The sequence below is a fragment of the Canis aureus genome, chromosome 31 (genome assembly GCF_053574225.1).
Source record: "Canis aureus isolate CA01 chromosome 31, VMU_Caureus_v.1.0, whole genome shotgun sequence".
In the NCBI taxonomy this organism is placed as follows: Eukaryota; Metazoa; Chordata; class Mammalia; order Carnivora; family Canidae; genus Canis; species Canis aureus.
This window is the reverse complement of record NC_135641.1, coordinates 37,325,417-37,350,490: the sequence shown is the minus strand read 5'-3', so window position 1 is coordinate 37,350,490 and position 25,074 is coordinate 37,325,417. Positions and strand designations below refer to the sequence as shown.

At 38.1% G+C, this 25,074-nt stretch overlaps 1 long non-coding RNA gene across 2 annotated transcripts; it reads right to left on the bottom strand.

Annotated features, from left to right (window-relative positions):
- Positions 1–13,575: 13,575 nt before the first annotated feature.
- Positions 13,576–24,858, bottom strand: LOC144302254 (uncharacterized). Of its 2 annotated transcripts, none has more exons than XR_013369091.1 (3): positions 24,635–24,858; positions 16,121–16,187; positions 13,576–15,785 (listed from the first exon to the last, which is right to left on the bottom strand). It is a non-coding gene; the product is annotated as an uncharacterized LOC144302254 (long non-coding RNA). The 2 variants fall into 2 exon arrangements; XR_013369092.1 differs by having other exon boundaries at positions 24,705–24,858.
- Positions 24,859–25,074: the final 216 nt, after the last annotated feature.

The following is a 25,074-nucleotide window of genomic DNA, read 5'->3' as shown; positions in this document are numbered from 1 at the left end:
TCATCAGTTAAGCGCCTGAGGGCAGCTCAAGTCATGATCTCAGGGCGCTGGGATGAGATGATCCTCTCTGTGCTCAGTGGGGAATCTTCTTCTCCCTCTCCCTCTGCCCCTCCCCTTGCTCATGCTGTCTCTCAAATAAATAAAATCTGAAAAAAATATATATATATCAATCGAAAGAAACAGCTGATTAAGAATCTTATTTGGACACTTTCATCTTTTCTTTTCTCCTTTCTGATTATTTTTAAAAATAAGGATACATCTAAAGAGTCAAATTTCCTAACCTAAACTTTCTAAGTTTGATACATTTCATTCTTTATCAACCATATTCTCTTTGTTCTTTCTTTCACTGGGCCTATTTCTCCTAAAACCAAGTTTAGTATTCAAACAAAAGGAAAGAAATGGAAGAGAGAAAAAAAATGTTCTTATTTATGAGTAAGTTACTGCTCAAAGATGTTTTCAGAGTAGGAAAAAAATGGAGCAAGCAATTCCATGATATTCACTCTTCGCCAACTTTTCCCCAACACCTGGGATGCTATTTATATCACAATGTTCAGTATTAGGAAATTGGGCCTGCTGGGCAGGATTACCACCCATCTCTGGGAATAACTCTGGGAACTGCAGTTAGGAAGCATCACCATGAGATGTTATCCTGCTGGCATGGTAGCCCTAACAAACAGCTTTCTCTTGGACGTATTTGATCCACATACATTGGAGAGCTCATTATGTGCAAAGAACTGTCCTAGGAACAGTGGGTGGACGAGAGAGTGCTCAAGAAGTTAGCCCTCTGTAGAAAGAAAAGTGTGCAAAACTACTGAGGAAGATTTAGAAATAAGCAACATTTCTTAGGCAAATTAAATTTTTTAGAGATATATTTATTTTGCTTATCTGTATTTTCTGCTTTGTTTCTCACAGTGAACATATATTCCAAGGATAATAAAACAAAATGAAATGAAAAGTTATTGCAAAATATAGGAGGGCCCTCTTCACTTGGCAGCAAATAGGTGCAAATCCCATTTGTGCCAGTCACCAGCTGTGTGATTTTGGGCAAATTGATTAATTTCTCTAAACTTTGGTTTCCTGGCCAGGAAAATGGAGCTAATAAATGTACCTATCCAATCAGGCTGAGGGTATTAAATAAGATAAAATGTAATAAAGTGGTTAACACTATGCCTGGAATATAGAAGATGCACAAAGCAGATTATGCTCATTCTTCTTATTATTAACATGAAAGAAAATCTCATTTGAGGGTTGGGCAAACATTCAATCCAAGAACAAGTGGTACCTAACCCAGTTTATTCTTTCCCAATATTTGCTTAATTATGAATTCTTTAAACTCTTCTGACTGAACACTCTCAGAAGTGAGAAGTGGAGTCTGCGGGGCTTTGGCTGCTATTGCCTCCTGTTTACGTCAAGCAGCAGGAGCTGGCTAGGACTTCAGCCCTGTTTCTTGAGAGCCTTAGAACTGAGGGAAACTTGCCATCATGCGAGCCCAACCTTGGGATGAGTGCGGTCTGCACATTTTCCTCTAATTGAATCTCAAGAGGGGAATAAAATTGTGACTTTTCTCTTTCTCCTCGTTTCTATAACTTTACATTCCAAAGGTATTTGGGGGCAGAAGTGGTAAACAGTGACAGCCTCTTACTCGCCTCTTCTCTGTTCTTTCCTCCACCCCACCCTTCTCCTTCTCCCCCCGCCCCCCCAATTCTGGATGGGCTCTTAGTGTTTCTTCCACATGAGGAAGTTAGTTGCCGACTCTCCTTCTACAGCTGTCCCCAAAGTTTGCTCACTGCCAAACTGGGTTTTCTTTGGAGAACTTCATTTCTTTCGCTTAACTAAAATCTATTTAAACAACAGCAAAAATGCACTTTGTTTTATCTACCTTTGAGGTTCTCTGTTCAGACAGTCAGACCTCTTGGCTTAAATTTATTTTCTTCTGAGTCACTTAATTTAAAGTTTTAAAGGATATACTTTGTATACCTCCTTGTCTATGTATCCTCATATCCTTGTAGAGAAATGCAACTGAAAAAAATAACAGCACAATTTTCATTAACAGAATTCTTGGAAAATACAGTGGATGGTGTTCTAAATATGGTAGCTGCCACTACTGGTGCTTCTATTCATGAACATTTGCTATGTGTCAGGCAGTGTACAGGCATCATATATGAACAGCCTATGAGTTGTTATGATCTTCTTTCCCATTTTGTAGCTGAAGACTCTATTCTATGGCTTAGAGTACTATGGCTGACTCCTTGGGCCAAGACCATAGACTAGAGAAGACTCTATTCTATAGAGAAGACTCTATTCTATGGCTTAGAGTACTATGGCTGACTCCTTGGACCAAGACCACCCAGCCAGTGAGTGATGGAGTCTGGAACATTCTAATTAAATTGTGAAGCATAACAGATTTTATGATTTACTCATATCAGATAGGAGTAAAACCACTGAATTAAATATTTCCAATGTGTACTGAAGTCCATTCACAAAAGTATGGATTTGTCCCTAAAACTTTTTTTTTGCATTAGATGAGCAACTTCTTTATTAAGATGATTTATAATGAACTAAATTATGTATTCTTCAAGCATAATCTATGTTACCTACCATTCCAACTTTTGTGATTTTTCCCAAATCGCATTCTAGCATTCTAGCCCTGAGAATTTAGAATATGTCTACTTCAGTGTTTTTCCAACAATGTGCTGAGATGGTCCAGTCCATCAGAGACTGTCTTTGAGGAAGGGGTGGTGTTATCTGACACACCTGGCATTGTCTAACTGCATAATTACTTGACCCTTCCAAAATAATAATGTAGAGATTATTTTAAACCGTGACTGTTCTGTAACTGGTTGGTGAATAAACAGTTCAGCAAATTTGTTGAAGCATCCACCAAACTGACAGCCTAAATGCTTAAATTTTCGAACAGTTTTAGTGGTAGCACAAGTTTGGTTATACGACTTGTCAAAGGAAGGAAAATATGTAACTGTTCATGAGATTTATGTCCATATGTCCAGGATGTACAAATGCCATGGATTTTTCTCAGGTACTCCCAATTTCAAATATTCAGTTTTGTTTTTTTCAAGGTCTGTTGAAATGTCTCGCAAGTAGATATTTTAGTATATAGAATTTTCTATGTACATCTTAGTATATAGAAAAATAAAAACTGGATTAAGGTAGTAAACATTATGAAATTAACTAGTCACAAAAGATGATACAACACAAAAGATGGAGAATCACAAACCAGGGGCTATCTGGCTGCATTAAAAAATTATGATTATTCATGAGAATGCCTGAATGTGTAGCATATATGAGGCACAACTCATTATGAATGTGATACTTTTCCAGTCATAAAGTTTTGTAAAACCATGACAATAAAAAAGGCAATATAATTGAGGTTGCAAAGAAAACTGAGGCAGTCCAAGTTGTATGATGGGATAATTATCATGTCCATTATGGGCAATTACTTTGTCTATGGTCAGAAGAAGTTTGAATTATATTGGAAGGGATGTAGTTAGAATTTCATATATTATGAGCAAACAGAAATCAGTTTTCATCTATTTATGCAATGAATACTGTACATATGAATAGTTACAGAACTATTAGCAGTAGTAGTTGGCATATGAGTGGTAGGGATTGACTGTCTGGGTTCCAATCCTGGTTCTGCCACTGACTAGCATCTAAATGTGGGCAATTCACTTCACTCACTTTTTTTTTTATATATAATTTTATTTATTCATGAGAGACACACAAAGAGAGACAGACACAGGCAGAGGGAGAAACAGGCTCCATGCAGGGAGCCTGACATGGGACTCGATCCCAGGACTCCAGGATCACGCCCTGGGCCAAAGGCAGATGCTCAACCGCTGAGCCACCCAGGCGTCCCTCACTTCATTTTTCTATTCCTTATTTCACTCATCTGTAAAATGGGAAAAATAATCAATCCTGGATCATATCATTGATATAAAGATTAAAGGACTTAAAATAGCACCGGGTACATTTAGTAATACAAATACTGATTGAGTGCCTCTCCCAAGCACTGTTCTTCATTCTAGGGACATCAAGGTGAGCAAGACAGAGAGGGCCCCGGTCCCAGTCTATAATTACATTCCAGCGCAGGAGAGAGACAACCAGAAAACACACATCATAAATAAATCAGATAATTGAAGATTATGATAAAGTGCTAAGAAAACAACAAAAACCTTTTTTTTTTTTAAATGATCAAACTCAGAGCATACCTTGAGAATGACAGTTCTGTTTTACTGTAGGTAATATAAGCCCCCATACAAATATATGCGACTGACACTTGGCTTTTGGTGCTCCTTCACAAAAGAACCGTTGAAATTCTAGGTATATCCAATTAATATATTGACCTCTGTTCACCACAGGCTGGGCTCCTCTTCCTTCCCATGTTCTCCAAATTCTATTACAACTTCTCTCTATAGACACCGCATTTATCTTCAGGGCTGTGATCTTCCTACCCCTTGGCCCACTCTGTGCATTGCCACACACTAAGTGCTGAGAAGGCTGCAGAGTCCTGCTAAGGAAGCTTTGCTTCACTCCCAACCTGTTTTATAAAACATGCCTGGGGGTAGAGCTTTTACTGACAAGACAGGTCTTTTCTCTGTGTTTGCACGGTGCTACAGCTCTTACCCCCCCCACCCCCTCTGCTGTCGTATTGCCTTTCTCCTGCCACCTTCCTCTGGGTCTTTGCCCGCTGTCTTCTGTGTGCCACGATGGGTTGTTTAGCTTAGTTCATCTGGAAGAAAGACTTTTTTATTGGGGTTTGAAATGAAAGGGATGTGGGAAACAAAGGCAGAAGAAAAAGTATTACATTTCCTTACTACTCACAGCCCACTGGCAGGTCCTTGAAACAGGCAGAGTGACATTCCCCTAGGGACTCAACTGCCTGGATGTTGACACTTTGCTAAGGGCAAAAGGCAGTCTTAGTCCGACCCCCAGGATCCAGTAAGTCTCCTTTAGCATATAAAAGTTCCTTTGGAAACTTCCCTTATCTCTATCCCCAGCCCTATCCCCAGATACATGTTGGCAATCATCACCCAAGTATAGGACCCACCATGTACATCTGAAGGGTCTCATTGAGTCAGGGACCGGTGGGGCTAGGTAGGAAGGGATAGGTAGGGGGCTATGTGATCAGGCTCACAGGAATCCCAGAAATGCAGAGGTGTAAGGAAACCAGAGATAAGGGAACAAACCAGACCACCCCACCCTGGGCATCAGAAGTGGGGTCTTTTAAAGGCAGTCCCATTGTAACCAGACCCCAAGGAAGAAATAAGCCCATTTTTAAAGATGTTATCAGCAGTCCTTACTCAAACCAAGACATAAGAATGATGAGGCCACAAGCTCCTTGGTCAATTCTAAATAAAAAAACTGTCAATTGGAGGCCCACATTGGCAACCCTGGGGGACCCCTCTCCCTCCCAAGAACTTTTTCTGTATCCTTGCTTAATAAAACTTTCCTCACTCTCCTTTGTCCATGAGATTCATTCCTGGATTCCATGAGACAAGAACCTCTCTCTCCTGCTTCAGAAGCAGATTTCCTTCATTGAACAGAAATGAGAATGCCGTGACACTTCACATGAAACATCATTCCCCTCTCCTTAGCTGTCTCCTTAGCATGTCTCCGGAGCTTATTGCTGAACACTTTTGTGCTCCTGATGATCTAGACAACAATAAAATATAGTGCAGTTGCTGGCGCAAAGTGGGGGCAAAAGATCATATCATAATGTCTATCGTTGGAAAAATAACTCCTTGTTAGATCACGTATGCTGGATTTGGGGTTGAAAATGGAGTAGAAGTCTCTGATACTGAAATATTGTTATGTACATAGCACTGTTAAGAAGCACTGTCTGCTAAAATAATTTCTAAGTATTTGTCTATAATCTACGATGAATTGTAAAGACTGGGTTAGGGAAAACAGAAATAAATTTGATAGCCCTATTTTCCACGTCAACAGTCATTGAAGTATTTTAAACAAGCAGAAAACATTCGGGAATTTGCTCTCTCTGAGCATCACCCTCTCAAGAGGACAGTTGATCACGGCTTCCTTTTCAGTGTAAACTAAACCTTTTAGTGAGGAGTATTTTTTGAAGTCTGTTTTTCCAATTTTAATGAATTTTATAAGACCATTGTCTGTGAGATTGCAGCATAAGAACTGTATCTCAAAAGGCAGTCCCGAGGACCGAGCTGTCTATGCAGAAATCTTTGAATACTCAAGGTTCATCGCCCAGCAAATAAAATATTTTTCGATTACTTATAACAAAGTAATGCAAATCACATCTTCAAATTATGATAATAACTTAGCCAGGATTTATTTCGCCGCTGTGCTGTGAGCATGTTAGGGGTATTATTTTATTCTCTCGGTCCCTACAAGCTAAATACTAGCATCCTATGAGTTCTTGTGATGTTTGTTAACATGAAGCATGGAAAGGCATCACCAACAAAATCCTTAGCCATTATGCTCACCATTCGCATCGTACAGATGTCTAAAAGCATACACTTTAGGGGAAAAAAATGCAAACTGGATGAACAATTATATAAAGAAGAGATTTCCTTGTATTCGAATTCTCTTCAATGTCAAGTGATTCAAAGTCTGAAACCGTCTCCTCACTTTGTGAGGACATGATTTAGTGGGGCAGGTATTTGTCATTTGGAGAAGAGAGAATACTGTGGCTGCTTATTGTGTTTGAATGAATAGTTGCTATGAAAACATCTTTATTGACAACCACCAGTCTGCTATAATGTATTCTTATTCATTTTGGATGGGTTGTGTTTGTTCCACTTCAAAGATAGATGATGCATTATATGGTCCGTGCCTGCACTGACAAGGGGCTTTTCAGCTCTGCCTGGAAAGTGAGAAGCCACTGGCTGATGGGACCAACGAGAATGAGGCCAAAAACACAGTTACAACTTTAAAAAATATGTGTTTTGAACCAAGGCTCAAGAATATCTTTATTTTTCATTAGGGATTCACATCTTAAGTTAGATTTGTTGCTCTTTTCCCCCTATGGCTCCTTGTCTCCATCCTCACTAAAATAATGGCAAAGGGATGAAAGAATGCATGTCAGAAAGGCAAAGAAACTTGAGAAGAGTCAGTGATTACTGTAGTTTTCCAGAGAAAATAATAATAACAAAATGTAGGCTTAGGGGAAAAAAAGGTTCTTGAAATGATTAAATAAATCTTTTTAACCTAGAATAAGTAATTAGCAATTGCTTTTAGCTGTCTTTATTAAAATATTTTTGTTTTTATGAATTCAAAACTTCTTAAATCCCACATTTTTAAAACTTCACCATAATTGAGCGTCATTTGCTTTACACTGACTATATTCAAGAATAATTTAGGAAAGCATTATTCGGATGATTTGTTAGTTTAAGATGGGTAGATGCATTCAATATCTAGTTGTTACAAGCACCGTACATATTTCTGCCCTCTAGTGACATGAAATCCTTTATCAAATCCCCTTGTCCTGATTCCTAAAATGATACATGTGAGTAATTCTATGCTGTACAATCACCGCAGACTAGAACTCAGAACACAGCTTTGTCATTTACTAACTTCTGCTCTTAAAGACAGAAGGAAGGGTAAGAGCCTTCCCATCCAAAGCTTGGCTACTACCTCATTCAGTTCCTCCAAACGTCCAAATGACCAACAACCGTCTCCTGACCTCAGGGAAGAAGTGGGCTCGCGACACCCTGGGAGGGGTTGTGAACTCCAGTTGAGGAGAGGAGACTTTTTGCTATGAAGCAAGAAGGGGGAGGAGGACTTTATATTCATAAATCAGCAGACTTCAAAAATGCTATTTGAAACAAATGCTGAGAGCATACATTTGAAAGAGGTTCCTTTTTTTGGGGGGTGGGGGAGTCCAGTGAACTATTAAAGGTCTATCTTTTTTTTAAGGTTTTATTTATTCATGAGAGACACAGGGAGAGAGAGGCAGAGACACAAGCAGAGGGAGAAGCAGGCTCCATGCAGGGAGCCCCACATGGGACTTGATCCTGGGACTCCAGGATCACGCCCTGGGCCAAGGCCGAGCTCAACCGCTGAGCCACCCAGGCGTCCCAAGGATCTATCATGTTATTGAGAGCCTAGAACTTCTCTAACCATCAGGCTTTATGAAGCATTTCTCCATTTAATATTCGGTGTCTTCTTAATATTAACTTACCTAAAACTGAAGATTTTGTGTTTAATCAATAAAGTTGAAAAAAGTTTGTTTTTTTTTAAATAAGATATTTAATTTATTAATAATCTCAAAAAAAAACATTTCTTACATGTCCTTAGACAAATCTATTTGTTTTTTTAGGGTTTTTTAAATAATAAATTTATTTTTTATTGGTGTTCAATTTGCCAACATACAGAATAACACCCAGTGCTCATCCCATCAAGTGTCCCCCTCAGTGCCCGCCACCCAGTCACCCCCACCCCCCGCCCTCCTCCCTTTCCACCACCCCTGGTTCGTTTCCCAGAGTTAGGAGTCTTCCCAGAGTTAGGAGTCTTCATGTTCTGTCTCCCTTTCTGATATTTCCCACACATTTCTTCTCCCTTCCCCTCTATTCCCTATTCTATTTTACTATTATTTATATTCCCCAAATGAATGAGACCATATAATGTTTGTCCTTCTCTGATTGACTTACTTCACTCAGCATAATACCTTCCAGTTCCATCCATGTCGAAGCAAATGGTGGGTATTTGTCGTTTCTAATGGCTGAGGAATATTCCATTGTATACATAGACCACAGCTTCTTTATCCATTCATTTTTCGATGGACACCGAGGCTCCTTCCACAGTTTGGCTATCGTGGCCATTGCTGCTAGAAACATCGGGGTGCAGGTGTCCCGGAGTTTCACTGCATCTGTATCTTTGGGGTAAATCCCCCAGCAGTGCAATTGCCGGGTCATAGGGCAGGTCTATTTTTAACTCTTTGAGGAACCTCCACACAGTTTCCAGAGTGGCTGCACCAGTTCACATTCCTACCAACAGTGCAGGAGGGTTCCCCTTTCTCCACATCCTCTCCAACATTTGTTGTTTCTTGTCTTGTTAATTTTCCCCATTCTCACTGGTGTGAGGTGGGATCTCATTGTGGTTTTGATTTGTATTTCCCTGATGGCAAGTGATGCAGAGCATTTTCTCATATGCATGTTGGCCATGTCTATGTCTTCCTCTGTGAGATTTCTGTTCATGTCTTTTGCCCATTTCATGATTGGATTGGCAAAAGAAACAAAAGCAAAAATGAACTATTGGGACTTCATCAAGATAAGAAGCTTCTGCACAGCAAAGGATACAGTCAACAAAACTAAAAGACAACCTACAGAATGGGAGAAGATATTTGCAAATGACATATCAGATAAAGGGCTAGTTCCCAAGATCTATAAAGAGCTTATTAAACTCAACACCAAAGAAACAAACAATCCAATCATGAAATGGGTTTTTTTAGGGTTTTATTTAAATTCCAATTAGTTAACATACGGCATAATATTAGTTTCAGGTGTGCAATATAGTGATTCAACATTTCCATACAACACCCAGTGCTCATCACAAGTACTCTACTTCTTCTTCTTCTTCTTCTTCTTTTTTAAAAAAATTTGATTCCTTTTTTTTTTTTTTATGATAGTCACACACAGAGAGAGAGAGAGAGAGAGCGAGAGGCAGAGACATAGGCAGAGGGAGAAGCAGGCTCATGCACTGGGAGCCCGACGTGGGATTCGATCCCGGGTCTCCAGGATCGCGCCCTGGGCCAAAGGCAGGCGCCAAACCGCTGCGCCACCCCCGGATCCCTCTTCTTTTTTTTCTTTTCTTTTTTTCTTTTTTTTAGATTTTATTTATTTATTCATGAGAGACACACACAGAGAGAGAGAGAAAGAGAGCAAGGCAGAGACACAGGCAGAGGGAGAAGCAGCCTCCATGCAGGGAGCCAGATATGGGACTCGATCCTGGGACTCCAGGATCACGCGCTGGACTGAAGGGAGGTGCTAAACCGCTGAGCCACCCGGGCTGCCCCACAAGTGCCCTTCTTAATCCCTATCACCTATATCGCCCATCCCCCCGCTCCCTCTGGTGACCATCAGTTTGTTCTCTATAGTTAGGAGTCTGTTTCTTGATTTGCCTCTTTCTTTTTTTTCCCCCAGGCTCATTTTTTATCATTTCTTAAGTTTCACAGATGAGTGAAATCATATGGTATTTCTCTTTCTCTGACTTATTTTGCCTTAGCGTAATATTCTCCATCCATGTTGTTGCAAAATGGCGACATCTCATTTTTTTGCTTTGTTTTGTTTTTTAGAGATAGGGAGATGGGCAGAGGGAGAGGGAGAGAGAATCTTAAGCAGGCTCCACACCAGCGTGAAGCCTGAAGCAGGGCGTGATCTCATGACCCTGAGATCATGACCTGAGCCAAAATCAAAAGTTGGATGCTCAACCAACCAACTGAGCCACCCAGGCAGCCCAAAATTTCATTTTTATGGCTAAAAGTCATATATATATATAATTATATATATATAATTATATATGTGTATACCACATATTCTTTATCCATTCACCAGTTGATAAACATTTGGGCTTTCTATAATTTAGTTATTGTAGATAATGCTGCCATAAACATTGGGGCACATGTATCCCTCTGAATTAGTATTTTTATATATTTTTAAAAGATTTTATTTATTTATTCATGACAGACAGAAAGAGAGAGAGAGAGAGAGGCAGAGGGAGAAGCAGGGTCCATGCAGGGAGCCTGACGTGGGACTCGATCCCAGGTCTCCAGGATCACACCCCGGGCTGAAGGCGGCACCAAACCGCTGGGCCACTGGGGCTGCCCAGTATTTTTATATTCTTTGAGCAAACACCTAGTAGGGCAATTGTTGGATCCTAGGGTGGTTCTATTTTTAACTTTTTGAGAAACCTCCATACTGTTTTCTAGAGTGGCTGTACCACCACTCTGTGGTGGTGGTTGCATTCCCAACAACCGTGCATGAGTGTTCCTCTTTCTCCACCATCCTCACCAACAACATTCTGAGAGGTGTGAGGTAATATTGTAGTTTTATTTGGATTCCCCTCCCAATGAGTTGCGTTGAGAATCTTTTCATGTGTCTGTTAGCTGCCTGGAAGTCTTCTTTGCAAAAATGCCTATTCATGTCTTCTGCCCATTTTTTAAAATTGCTTTTTGTTTTTGGAGTATTGGGTTTTATAAGTTCTTTGTAGATACTAACCCTTTATCAGGTATGTCATTTGCAAATATCTTCTCCCATTCTGTAGGTTTCCTTTAAGTTTGGTTGATTGTTTTCCTTTGCCGCGCAGAAGCCTTTTATTTTGATGAATTCCCAATAGTTTATTTTTGCTTTTGTTTCCTTTGCCTCAGGAGCTGTATCTACTAAAAGGTGCAATGGCAGATGTCAAAGAGATTACCATCTGTGTTCTCCTCTACCATTTTGGTGGTTTCCTGTCTCACATTTACACATTCCATGTCTTTCATCCATTTTAAATTATTTTTGTGTATGATGTAAGAAAGTTGTCCAGTTTCGTTCTTTTACATATTGCTATCCAGTTTTCCCAATACTATTTGTTGAAGAGACTTTTTTCCCATTGAATATTCTTTCCTGCTTTGTCAAAGATTAGTTGATCATGTAGTTTTGGGTTCATTTCTGGATTTTCTATTCTGTTCTATTGATCTATGCATCTATTTTTGTACCAGTACCATACGGTCTTGGTCACTATAGCTTTGTAATATATCTTCAGGTCTGAAATGATGATCTCTCCAGCTTTGCTTTTCTTTTTCAAGATTCTTTTGGATATTCAGGGTCTTTTGTGGTTCCATATAAATTTTAGGATTATTTCTTTTAGATTTTTGAAAAATGCTGATTGTATTTTAATAGGGATTGAATTGAAAGTGTAGTTTGCTTTGTATGGTATAGACATTTCAACAATGTTTGTTCTTTCATTCCATGAGCATGGACTGTTTTTCCATACGTTTGTGTCATCCTCAATTTCTTTCATCAAAGTTTTATACTTAAAAAAAAAAAGTTTTATACTTTTCAGAGTACAGGTCTTTTACCTCTTTGGTTAGATTAATTCCTGGGTTTCTTATGGTTTTTGGTGCCGTTGTAAATGGGGTTGATTCCTTGATTCCTTTTTTTTGCTTCTTTGTTATGAGTGTATAGAAATGCAACAGATTTCTGTACATTGATTTCATATCCTGCAACTTTTACTGAATTCATGTATCAGTTCTAGCAATTTTTTGGTGGAGTCTTTTGGGTTTTCTATATAGACTACCATGTAATTTGCAGATGGTGAAAGTTTGACTTCTTCCTTGCTGATTTGCATGCCTTTTATTATTTTTTTTGTTTGTTTGACCACTGAGACTAGAACTTCCAGTACTGTGTTAATGAATAGTGGTAAGAGTGGACATCCCTGTCTTGCTCCTGACCTTAGAGGAAATGCTTTCAGTTTTTCCCATTGAGGATGATATTAGCTGTGGGTTTTTCATAAATGGCCTCTATGATGTTGATGTATGTTCCCTCTCCCTACTTTGTTGAGAGTCTTTATCAAGAATGGATGCTGTACTTTGTCAAATGCTTTTTCTGCATCTATCGAGAGGATCATATGGTTTTTATTCTCTTTTATTTATGTAGTGTATCATTTGATTGATTTGCAAATATTTACATACTTACTATTAATGAAGAAATGGTAAGTATACCATTTCTTATTTACACACCTTTAGCACTGCTAGAATCTATTCATCTTTTTATTCTTCCTAGCAAATCTGTAGAAGTCTGGGAAAATAAAAAGAGAAGACAGGAAAAATGTCTGCAAAGTTGCTACAGTCCATCTGTAGGACTGAGCTCATGCCTTACATCAAATTTCAGCTTATATATTTAATTTATTCTGGGGAAGTTCTTCAACCTCTTCTGCAAAATTCAATTTTAATTTATATTTGTCCACATCCTTTCATATGTGTTTTGGACAGATGCAGGCTATTGAGTATAATGAAAGCAAATTTCTCAGTGCTTCCCTTGAGCTATTTTATAGTCCTGCTTTAACAAGCAGGAGATAGTCAAGAAGTAATGATTCAGCTATTTCTTAAAGATTTCACAATTCTACATTCAATAAAGAAAATGTGAATTCCTGGAAGGTATAGTATTTGTGAAATATTTAATATCAACCCCTATGGCGGGCTTGGACAAATGCACATCCAAATCTCATAGGATTTCATGTTGCAGAATCTGCTAGTTTGCTAAATTCCCAAATGGGATTTGAGCATCACCATGTGAGTCACAGGTCACTTTAGCAGGAAAGAGTATCAAAATATTTTGCAGTAAAGTTTAACTGTTGGCTAAACTGGCAGCAATGTTTTATTTTTTCAGTTTGGAAGAGCAATGAAGGGAAAGCCTTGGTGCATAAAATCCTGCTTATCTCGCTATCTGGATTATGAATGTGAAAGGATATTACTAAACTCAAAAGCATAAAAAGGCAATATGATGTTCCATCTTTAATTTATTTACTTAATGAATCATAGTGATGGATATCCTAATGTCGAACCATGAGATGCTATGGATTTTAAAATACAAAGATAAAATAAGTGGATAAGATGCTATGACTGGAATATATTTAAATTTTAAGTACTTATTCCTAAACAGAAGCAAATGCTGTCTCAGAAAAGTTAGCCAGGATATGAAACATTAATAATACAAAACTTTTGATGCAAAACCCAAATATCAGCTGTTGGCAAGGATGGAGAGTTTTCTCAGGATGAAGGGATAGGGACAGGTGGGAATGTTTCCCCTCCAAAGGGGTAGGAGGGGACAAGAGGGGACAGGAGGTGATGACAAATTAAATATCGTGGTGGCTACAGTGACTTATTTTTCTGTATTGATAAAAATGCATAGATCGTAATTTTATTAGAATAGTAAGTAAGTGTTTAGGAGAATCATAAAATAATATTTAAAAGTGAGACAAGAGAAGAAAAACAAGGAATAGCAAAAAGCTTACTATGATAAGCAAGAACATAGGGAGAGGTAAAAATAGAAAAACTAACAAATAGTGAATATTATAAATGATGAGAATAAAACCAAAATACTAGTCTTCACAATAAATTCAAATGAACTACATTTCCCTGTCATGTAACACTATCAAATTGGATTACAAAATATATACAATGTGTATTGTCTATAAGAAACCCACCTGAAATAAAATGAAGATAAAGACTGAAAAGGATGTGCAGAATCATAAAGGCAAATGCAAATAAAAAAGTAAGAAGGACTAACAATATTGCTATATCAGATAAAGCAAAGCATTCAACAAATGCATTAAATGAGACAAAGGGCTTATTATATCATGATAAAAGCTGTAGTCCAAAATGAGGTTAATATTTTTATTCATCAGACACACAGCATCAAAATATATAAAACAGAATCCTCTGGAACAATAAAGATAATTTAATCACGTAAAGACGTAGTGCATTAAAAATAAGATCAGCAGACTTTTCAAATATTTACAAACATATATATATTTAAAACATTTGTATTCGATGGAGAATGTGAATTATTTTTTTACATTCTCAGAGCATATACAATTGTGAATTATATACTTCATCTCACAGCCACAGAGACCATATTTTCCAGTCAATCCAATAAAATAGAAGTCAACAACAAAATCATGAATAAATAGCCAAAAGTACTCTTCTAAATAATTATTAAGCCAGATAGCAACAGGATGGCTATTAATGGCAAATTAAACCATTTTATGAGGATTTCACTTCAAAATCTATGGGATTTTGGCCTTGGATTTATTTTTTATATCAACAAAGAAAACCCAAACCTTACCAGTTAAGAAATGCAACTTAAGGAGAAGACCAAATTCTAAGAGCTGAACTATTTTAAGTTTCCAGCTTACCTAGTATATTTAAGGTCATACTACACAGAATTCATGAGGAGGTCTGGAAACAATTCAAGCTGTTTTTCATAATTTCCCTGTCACGGGCAGGAGCGTGAGTCAGGCTGCTCTCATCCTGTTGGGTTCAGGGGCAGAGTCCAAGCTAGGAACACAGAGGAGGCATCTCAGTCAAGCATGGGAACCATTAGGACAACACCCCACGCTGGCTGCTTCTGAACCACTAGCAGCCTCAGCCTCCTCCCTGGTTCTCCTCGAGACTTCCTATCCTGCAAACCTTGTAGATAGGTAGACAAGAATCTGGGAGGAGAAGGCTCACCCCAAGGTGGAACCTCAGGTGAACCGAGAAAGGCTAGATGCCTCAGGGACTTGGGCATCAAGTCATTTAGGTAGAGCTCCATGCACTTTTGTTCCTGGGGGTCATCTACTCACTGAGAACTGGATGCACACTCAGGGGTCTGGATGGTTCTCAGCAGGCTGATGGTGCTGGGGCTATGGGTAGCTGCAGGGAAGATACAGGAGCAGTGGTACAGGTGATTCCTTGCCCAAGCTCATACTGGGAGCCAGCCAGACCTTCAATCCAGCCCCACTCTCCTGGCAGAATTGAGCCTTGCTCTTCATATGCATGCAGAGGGTCACCTTCTGATTTGTACAATGGTGTTGAGGGCCAAGAACATCAACGGTGGTCAAAGACTGCACTACAGGTCAGAGGCTGCGACATTTCTGGGCCCAAAGAGGAATCTGGAAAGTCATGCAGATGAGGCAATGGTGAACTGAAACAGTGGTCTGGCTCCAGTTTTCCACACTGAGATGGGGATGGGAGGAAAAGACTCAATGTCTTCAGGAAAGTCTGGGAGGCCATAAGAACAAGGGGTAGCATTTCCTCCTGTGCCCCCCTTGCTCTCCTGGAATGAAGACACAGTCTGTTAGGTCACAGTGCCATGTGGGCAGGGAGGAAGTTGACTTCCACTGTCTGAGCTGTGGTCCTGGAAGCCCTGAGCCTCCGGCCACAGAAGGAATAGGGTTTCCCCCTCCTTGTGCATCACATGCATCAAATGTGGCCTGAGCAAGTGCCGGGTATCTACCAACAGGGCAGAGCCCTAGGTCAGGCCTGGAGCTTACCATCACCTCAGAGGCTGTGCAAGCCCCGTCCAGTGCCCCCTTCCACTAGTTTAAACAACCAGCTCTGAGGTGGGACAGAGGTTTCCCATCCCTTTGAAACCCAACAGATTCAGTGTACCTTTGAGGGCTCAGTGGTAATCCAGGAGCTTGCTACTTGGTTTCAAGTCCTGGAGTGTCAGCATCCCCTGGAAGACAAGACCTTTGGGTGCTCGGATTTGAGAAGCAATGCCCTACCAGACCATTTCCTCCCTGCCAATGTTTGAGTCAGGCCAACGAGAGCTATGAAATTGTTTTAAACCTGAGATCTTTGAGTGGCATGTGGTTGCTAGATCTTTTTCTCTGATTTACTTCCTGAAAAAGTCTTTAATGCTGAGTGAGAATCATTGTTGGCATACATGGCTTGTTTCTCCACCCCCAACCCTGGAGTCTGGAGTCTGACTCTCACTTTGTAGTCCTCAAGATTCTCTGGGGGCTCTGCTGTTTAAAGAATGTAATGTGAGTGCTCCTCGGTTTGGACAGCGAAGGGATTGCTCCTGATGAGTTTATCCTTTTCAAAGCCCTGAACTAGTTTAGTTTTCATCTTAGAAATTGTCCTGGCATCATATTTTAAATTCATGAGGAAGCACCACCTTCTGCTCCATACTTGTGTTTCCTATGAGATGACGACCTGTCAGATATGCTATGTGTCCTCTCTCTTCTTCCAAAGGAAATAACCCTTTGCAAGCAAGCCAAGATCTACTGGTTTCTTGACTCAGAAATTAACTGCTGAAGAAGAGACAATTTTTTTTTTTGGTTGTCTTACATTGCTATGTTTGATTTAGACACAGTCTATCTTATTTGTATGAATGATTTCAACAATAATAGCGTATACTTTCATCATCATTTTGTTTATAATGAAGTATAGATTGGTAAATAGTCTATTTGTCATAAGCAATATCTCTAAATACCCGTCATATATACATGTTTCCAGAGGCAATCTTTTAAAAGAATGTGAAAGGTGTCTTTTTAAATATGGCATTTTTTTTTAATTCCCTGGGGCATTCGGCTTTCTCACCATGATACTGAAGAAGTGAGTAGGGCATTCTGTTTAACCAGCTGTGGTCTCATCTCTGTAAAGTTACAAAAGGGGAAAACATGGCCTCTTTCCAAGGATGTTACAGTCTAGAGTAACATCCACAAAATAGAGGAAACTAAATATTGTATGATGACTGTACTTTGAAGCTTGAAGGTCCAAGAAGACAAAACCCATTGCTTGCTATAGGAGTCTAAGAACACTACACACAGCATGTGTGACTTGACATTTCACATAGACAAAGTCAGGCTTTTCAGTGCATCTGAACCCAGAAATAAAGAAGATATCAACCAGCACTTGTGTGCAAATAAAATACAAAATGTCTTTTTCCAGCATTCCTGATTTCAACCATCTTCTCCCTTTTCCAGCTTAAATTTGTCATGAGGATCTCCTATTCATGACAAATACACTGGTTAGAGACCAAGGTCCAAGTCATGAGGCTGGGAATAGAGAGAACCTATAGGACACACATCACACATGGAGAATGAGGAAAGTTGAGGTGAGAATTTTAATAGCACAATAGATCTGATGATCAATGTAATCCACATCCATTGCAAAAAAAAAAAAAGAAAATATGGAAAAGTAATAAAGAAGCATTTTGATTCTAATATATTAATCAGACATCATTGCTATAGGCAATTCAGATTATAATTTATCAGAATTGTGTGTGTGTGTGTGTGTGTGTGCATTTATACCCAAATACAAACCCATGTGTTAGCATTCTGCTGTAAATCTTGGGACTGACCAGGGAGGTGAGAGCAGAGGGATAAGGAAGCTACAGTTCAATCAGTCTCTTTGGGTTGAAATTGCTTTGTCTTGCATCGATTTTTCAGTGCTATCATTTTGATATATGGTATGAAAAGTTACCCTCTTTAGCACCATTCAGTATTCGTTTATGTTGTGTACCCCGTTCTGATGTGAGGTTTGACAAAATGCATGCTGAACAGAATGAAAATGACTCCCTTAGGGTTACCTCATGGTTCTTGATTCAGTAAGCAAATGGAAATTGAGAGTTACTCAGTTATTTCTTAAAAGGCTTCAAATGCCTATATCTGCTTCAATATGAGAAAAATGTCAGGTCCTGCAAGATGTATTTCTGAAGTAATTAATATAAACCTTTTCACTGGGCTTATACATCTCTTAATCCCAAATCACCTATGTATTGCAGAATGAGACTGCTTGACTGAGAGTTTATGTCTTAAAGACATGATTTTAGACTCTGTTCAAAAGAGAAATTTGTGCCAGATATGGGTCTTGATTTATAGAACTCACTATATAGAGTGGGAGACATGAAGAGTATGGAATATACCAATGAGTTTCACGATGAGTATAAATTTCAGGAAAGAGCAAAGGCAACTTGCCTACATGCCTCCCTAAGGAATCCCAATCACTTTCAGATTCTCTCGAGCACCATGTTCACCAGAGAAACCTCCTCACTGAGTCCTTAGCCTAGACTGGAGACCCTTTCACAATACTTTCATGAGAGTATGCACATCTCTATCACTTCCCTTAGCTCCATTTTTTCTCATATCTCTCTTATCTAGGCTCTGAGTGGAGAGCAGGTAATATGACAATCATTTTTGCGTGTCTGTGAAATAGCGTCTGGTAGAGAAAACAATTTAACAAATGCTTTTGGGATGTGTGAAATCAAGAGAAGTTCAGAGAGGCAACTGGAAGGTATCATTTTGATTTTCAGATACCAACTTCTTTAAGAAACAGAAATTTCAGAAAGCAGTTATAATATAGAGTAGAATTAAGAAGATAATCTAGGGGTTCAGAATGTTGTGATATTGTGGTATTGAAAGGTAGATCCATCCTTTCATTTGCAAGTGGGATGCCTTGATTTTCTTCACTCAGCAAAGGTTGATTGGTGGTTTAAGAGATAATAGACTTAATTATTCATTTAATTAAATTAATTAATTTAATTTAATTTTAATTTTATTTTTTTAATTTTAATTTTTAAAGCTGTGATACGAAATTCAAAGAAAAATTTTAGAAACTAGGCTTTATTTAAAGAAGACAGTCCAGTGGCTCAAGGGTTGATAGTCTGCCTTTGGCTTAGGGCATGACTCCGTAGTCCCAGGATTGAGTTCTGCATTGGGCTCCCTGCATGGAGCCTGCTTCTCCCTCTGTCTATGTCTCTGCTTCTCTCTGTGTCTCTCAGGAATAAATAAATAAAATCTTTATAAATAAATAAATAAATAAATAAATAAATAAATAAATAAATAAAAAGACAGTCCATCTGGAACAACATTTCTCTTAAAAATTTTAAAACAAGTGATTTTCTAAATAATTGAATGGTCTCTAATTATTAAGGAGTTGTCTCTCCCAATCTCCTGTTTGTCTCCTACATCACTTTCCCTCTCTACCACCTTTTAAGCTAACCTTTTAAGACACAGATATATTTGTAATAGGCATTTAAGACAGTGTGAAGCAGTTTGACTGTAGGAGGCTTTCCAGAGAAGGGAGAAAGTCATATTATTTGAAGAGGTCAAAGGGAACTCATAATATGGACATATATGATATATAGGCAGATAATAAAATCTTAACCTGAGAAACATTTCAGAACAATTCTGGAAGAGTACAGGTTAATATATTTGAATATAAAATGGAATGGTTCCAGTTTACAATATAATTTCTATCATCTTAATCAGATCTATAAGGACATGATTTTACTGCATTTTTAAAAATATTTTAAAAAATATTTTATTTATTTATTCACGATAGACATAGAGAGAGAGGCAGAGACACAGGCAGAGGGAGGAGCAGGCTCCATGCCAGGAGCCCGACGCGGGACTCAATCCCGGGACTCTAGGACCGTGCCTTGGGCCCAAGGCAGGCACCAAACCGCTGAGCCACCCAGGGATCCCCTTTACTGCATTTTTATGCTCAAGTTTTTCATAAGCTTTCCTCTTAAGAACCCTTTAGGAATGGGTTGCTTTCTCAGTATTATTTTTAGCCTTATTATCTTCATTTTTCAAATTGAAACCTGATTTTCTTGAGATTTATTTGGATTACAATAGCCTATTATAGAACATAGGAGGAAAAATGTTGTAGAGTTATAAGAGACCTTGTAGCTTTCCTAACCTAATCCTGGACAAGTTGAATAAAAAGACAAGTACTTATCACAGTTTCGTGAAAAGAACAAGCTTTGTATCAAATAATCTTGATGATTGCCCTAACTCTACCACATACCTTGTGGATTTTCTGTTAAGTGGGAATGAATTAAAAAAAAAATAGTTGATTATATTAAGTGTTTTAAATATTTTGATTGAGTACCTATTGAGTTAAATATTCCAATAAAATGTGCATTCCATTAAAGCAGGATTTTTTTATGTTTTTCAGAGCCTGGAAACAATGCCTGGAGCATAATAGGTGCTCTATAAAATCTTGTAAAATCAATGAGTTTAAAAGATTAGTTGCTTCAAGGAATAAAACATTTTTAGCATTAAAAATGTGCTGAATATAATTCAATTTCAAATAAACTGGAATCAATGTTATAGCTTCCATATATCCTGATATTATTAAAATGTTTTGATTTTGAGGTGCCAGAAAGTCATTTTGGAGGTTCTGGTTTTATGAGTTGATGGAAATGGAGTTTTTTGGGCTTTAACTTCTGCTTTAAATTTTTTCAGACATAGAGAGCCTACTATATATTTGTTCAAATTTAGGCTTCATATTAATGTAAGTGAGACTGTTCTCCTTGTGATTCATGGGAGAAGACCAAGAAATATGATTTCATTATAGGTAGCAAAATTTTGGCAGCGAACTATCAAATAAATTCACTTGTGAATCTATCCAGCCACCCATCTATTCATAATGGTTCTGTAGTGGAAGCTTGGCACAATGGATAAACTAGGAAGTGTACGGTATAGAGTGATTCAATGAAGTCTTCCTGTTTAATATTTATTATGCACCCCCAGTGTACTAAGCAACACACAGAATACAGATTAGATCACAGTTCTCACCTTCAAAAGTAAAACATAAGCACCTCATAAAGTCTCTGTGAAATGAGGCAACTTGCCAAACCAACAACAAAAAATAAATAAGTTTAAAAGGTAATGACTGCAGTTTTACTCTTGATTCTTGACTCATTCTTGCTCAGTCTGAAGAAATAAATCTGAAACAGCAGATGGGGCATATCCAGCCCGTGTTCAGATACCAGGCCATTGAAAGTAGACCTATCCATCTGCGAAGGGTGACACTGAGCTGCCTTTGTGGAAGAAAAGCTTGATTTGTGTTTTAAGAGATAACAAATTCCATCGATTTTTTTTTTTAAGTTGTGGTACAAAATTTACAGAAAAGTTATTCCGAAAATTTATCTCTATCTAATTAGGCAGTGACTTACAAAAAAAAATAGTCCTTTCAGGTATTTTAAAACAACAAAGTTTATAAATAATTGTTTAGTAAGTAAGGACACACTAGGAGGTGGTATTTTTAAGCCTGTGGAAAAAGAAGGAGACTTGCATTAGGTATCTTCCCTTTCACTCAATTGTCTAAAACACAAATACATGTATAATAGGAAGTTGGATTTATTCTATGCACATTGTAAGGAACCATTGTTAGCTTTTGTCACAAGATAATCTATAATAACATAAATAACTTTGTTTAAAATGGGTTCTGGGCGCTTGAAATGAGTCTAGACCAAATTGAGATATTCTGTAATTATAAAGTAAATACTAGATTTTGAAGACAGTATGAAGAAAGGAATAAAAATTATCTCTTCAATAATTTTTTATTGATCACATGTTGAAATATATTTTGGGTATATTGGTTTGAAGTATACTATAAAATTCAATTATTTCGTTTTATCTCTTTTATTTTTTATTTTTATTTTTTTTTCGTTTTATCTCTTTTAATATGGTTACTAGAAAAATTTAGAATTGCATGTGTTGGGCAGCCCAGGTGGCTCAGGGGTTAAGCACGCCCTTTGGCCCAGGGCGTGATCCTGGAGACCCGGGATTGAGTCCCACGTCGGGCTCCCTGCATGGAGCCTGCTTCTCCCTCTGCCTGTGTCTCTGCCTATCTCTCTCTCTGTGTCTAATGAATAAATAAATAAAATCTTTAAAAAAAAAAAAAGAATTGCATATGTGGCTTGCATTATATTCCTGTTGGGAACCAGTGGTAAATGTTGAGTGAAACTTTTCCTATTGCTCTGAAATTGGCTTCTTGGACTCATAGATAAGGACAAGAAGTGCTAATTACCTTAACTTTCAAAGAGAACAGCCAGAAACAGCTAAATCACCCTCTAAACTAAAATATGGGAGAATTATGCCTCCTGCAATCTCAAATTCAACCAAACAATGACTCCCAAGAACAATGCTTATAGACAGAAGCTTTCCCACCTCCTTCCTATGTCCTCATTCCATCCACCCCTACCAGTCAAGTAATGAGGCTTAGAGGTTAAGGGTTAGGAATAAGATCTTGAGGGTCCTTGAGAGAGATGGAGTGATGAATTTTATTTTTATTCCTGGTTGGAGGCTTGATCGGATACCTGGAAACCACTCTGGTGGAACATCAGAATGCAGTAAAGAACATGGTGAATCATTGGGAATGTTTGATTGGTATACCCTGGAGGTAACTCTTGAACTGGAACATGGAGGCTGCTCTCTCTTTCTAGTCTAGAAATGTATGAAAGCAAGAAGCTTACCTAGCAAGTTTGCTTAGCCAAAAGGACTATTTTATAATTTGCCTGTGAAGAAAACTCAAAGGGAGGGAGGAGGATCATCATCCCCAAGTCCTGTGACTCTTGGAAAGAACAAAAGAGGACCATTTTATTTCTCATGGCTTCCTGTGAAAAGGCATGGAGGTTAGAGGAAGGAGTAGAAACTATAAGGTTGTCCAGATATGCTGGCCAAAAGAGGGGCATTCCTCCTCACCAAAAAGCTTACACTCCCTCTTTTCATTTTTCCCAGTGCTGCTTGTATGTGATTGTGGGAAAGGGGGTGATGGTCAAGGGAGGTCAACATAGTCTGTTGTCTGAATAATTGACTGTTCTTTTTATAATATGATATGATAACAGTACTTTGCACTCGTCTTCACCTATGTGCCCTATTTCCAAGCACTTAGCTCTAGTTCCAACATGCTACCACATACTCATTTGTGTCATTGCCCTACTCAAATGCTATTAATGGTTTCCCATTGTCTCTAAGACGAAAATCCTAATTCCTTAAAAGATCAAAGTTAAGGCGTTTGATCTTTATCTTCTTTTCTAGACTCTCTTATCAGTTAACCTCGATCTCTCTGTGCTTTAGTCCAGTAAAACAAACTGGAACTACTTACCTTTACTTGAAATCATGTTTTCAGTCATTCAACAAATATGTATCGATTACCTCATGCATCAATCACTCTTCTAGGCATTAAAGATATAATAGGTAAATCAGACATTCTTCCTCCTAACGCAGAGCTTGTAGTCTAATGACACCTATCTTGGTAAATTCTGTCCCTGTTTTTTGAACATGCTTCTTTCCCTCTTCCACCACAGATTAAATATGACCTTCACTGTGAAGCCTTTCTTCAGATAGGGTATATGCTATCTGGTTTTGTACTTTGTATTTATTGTTTGTTGGAATTTTGTCTCTATTACTTGATTTTCTCCCCACCGAGTCCAAGTCATTGAAGGAGCTGTGTTCTAGCTATCTTTGTATTACAACATCTGGCACTTTATGGCTACTTAAAAAAAAAAATGTATGCTGAAATGCGTCAACCTTATTGTCTTTTATTTAATTCTGTCTTTCCTTCTTACTTTTGTATTTTTCAGGAGTTATGTAACATCCAGAGACTTCACAAGCCAAGTTTAGTTCAGAACAGTTACACAATCAAAATATGCTTTAAAGAAGTCTATTCCAAGCAGCATTGGTTGAACGATTTAACATATTTCTTTCTGTATCTAAACAGTGAAGTCATTCCTGTCTTTTGGGTAAAAAGTAAAGTACATAACTCCCCCAAATTATTCTCAAAATTAAGGATAAACAGCTGCTATCGTTTTGAAAATACAAAACTATTTTGACCATCAGAGGCTCATTTCAATGCATACAAAAATAGAGCTATATATAGCTAACACAGACTTGCATGTTGCTAAGTTATAATCACTGAGTCACTGATTAAGGAGTGGCTTACATCTGGGACTTGTCTTGAAAACAAGATTTTTCACCATCAAAATGGTTATTTTCCTTTCTTCGGTATTTGATAAAAACTAAAGCAATACAAGGTTCCAAATGGCAAATCTGTGACGCTTTCAAAATTGGCCATTAAATTTTATTGATTTACTCAGTACGTAGGACTAAAAAAGAAAATAAGAAGTTATTAGTTGATTAGAGCCCTAGACAATCTCAGAATTAATAAGACACAGAAACATCACAACAATCCCAAGCATCTGAAAGTGTCATCAAAAGAGTGAGGGTCAAAAAAAAAAAAAAAAAAAAAGAGTGAGGGTCTCAGCCTCCATAGCAGTTGGCATGGTATGCGGGTAGTAGAAGCAGCAGGTAGGATGGGACTGCAAGGAACAAATCATGCAATAAGGTAGCAGTAATCTGTATATAAAATCTAATGAGTACTAACCGAATGGTGGCCAAGGCAGGAGATGACAGCATGGATGGATGATGACATAAGATCAATTATCTGTACATACCCCAATGCCTCTGCTATGTGCACGCCCCCTGGTTCTCAGCTGCAACTCTACAAAAATGTCAGGAAATGAATCCTGAAATGAATGGGATTTATTTTTACCACCTAGTGCAATGGGCTTGAAGTATAAATCAAGTTGACTTACAGGAAAAAAAAATTACATTTCATATATACTTGGGTTTAGGAGCTGTTATGCAAATATATTGCACTATATTTCTGTGCATCTGTATGTGTTTCTGAAGGACGTATTTCTAGAAGTGAAATGCTGGCTCAAAATTTATGTATCTTTCACATTTTGGTAGGTATTACCAAATTGTCCTCTAAAATTATATATTCTGTTATTTTTCTCCTGACAATGTGTAGAAATGTCCTTT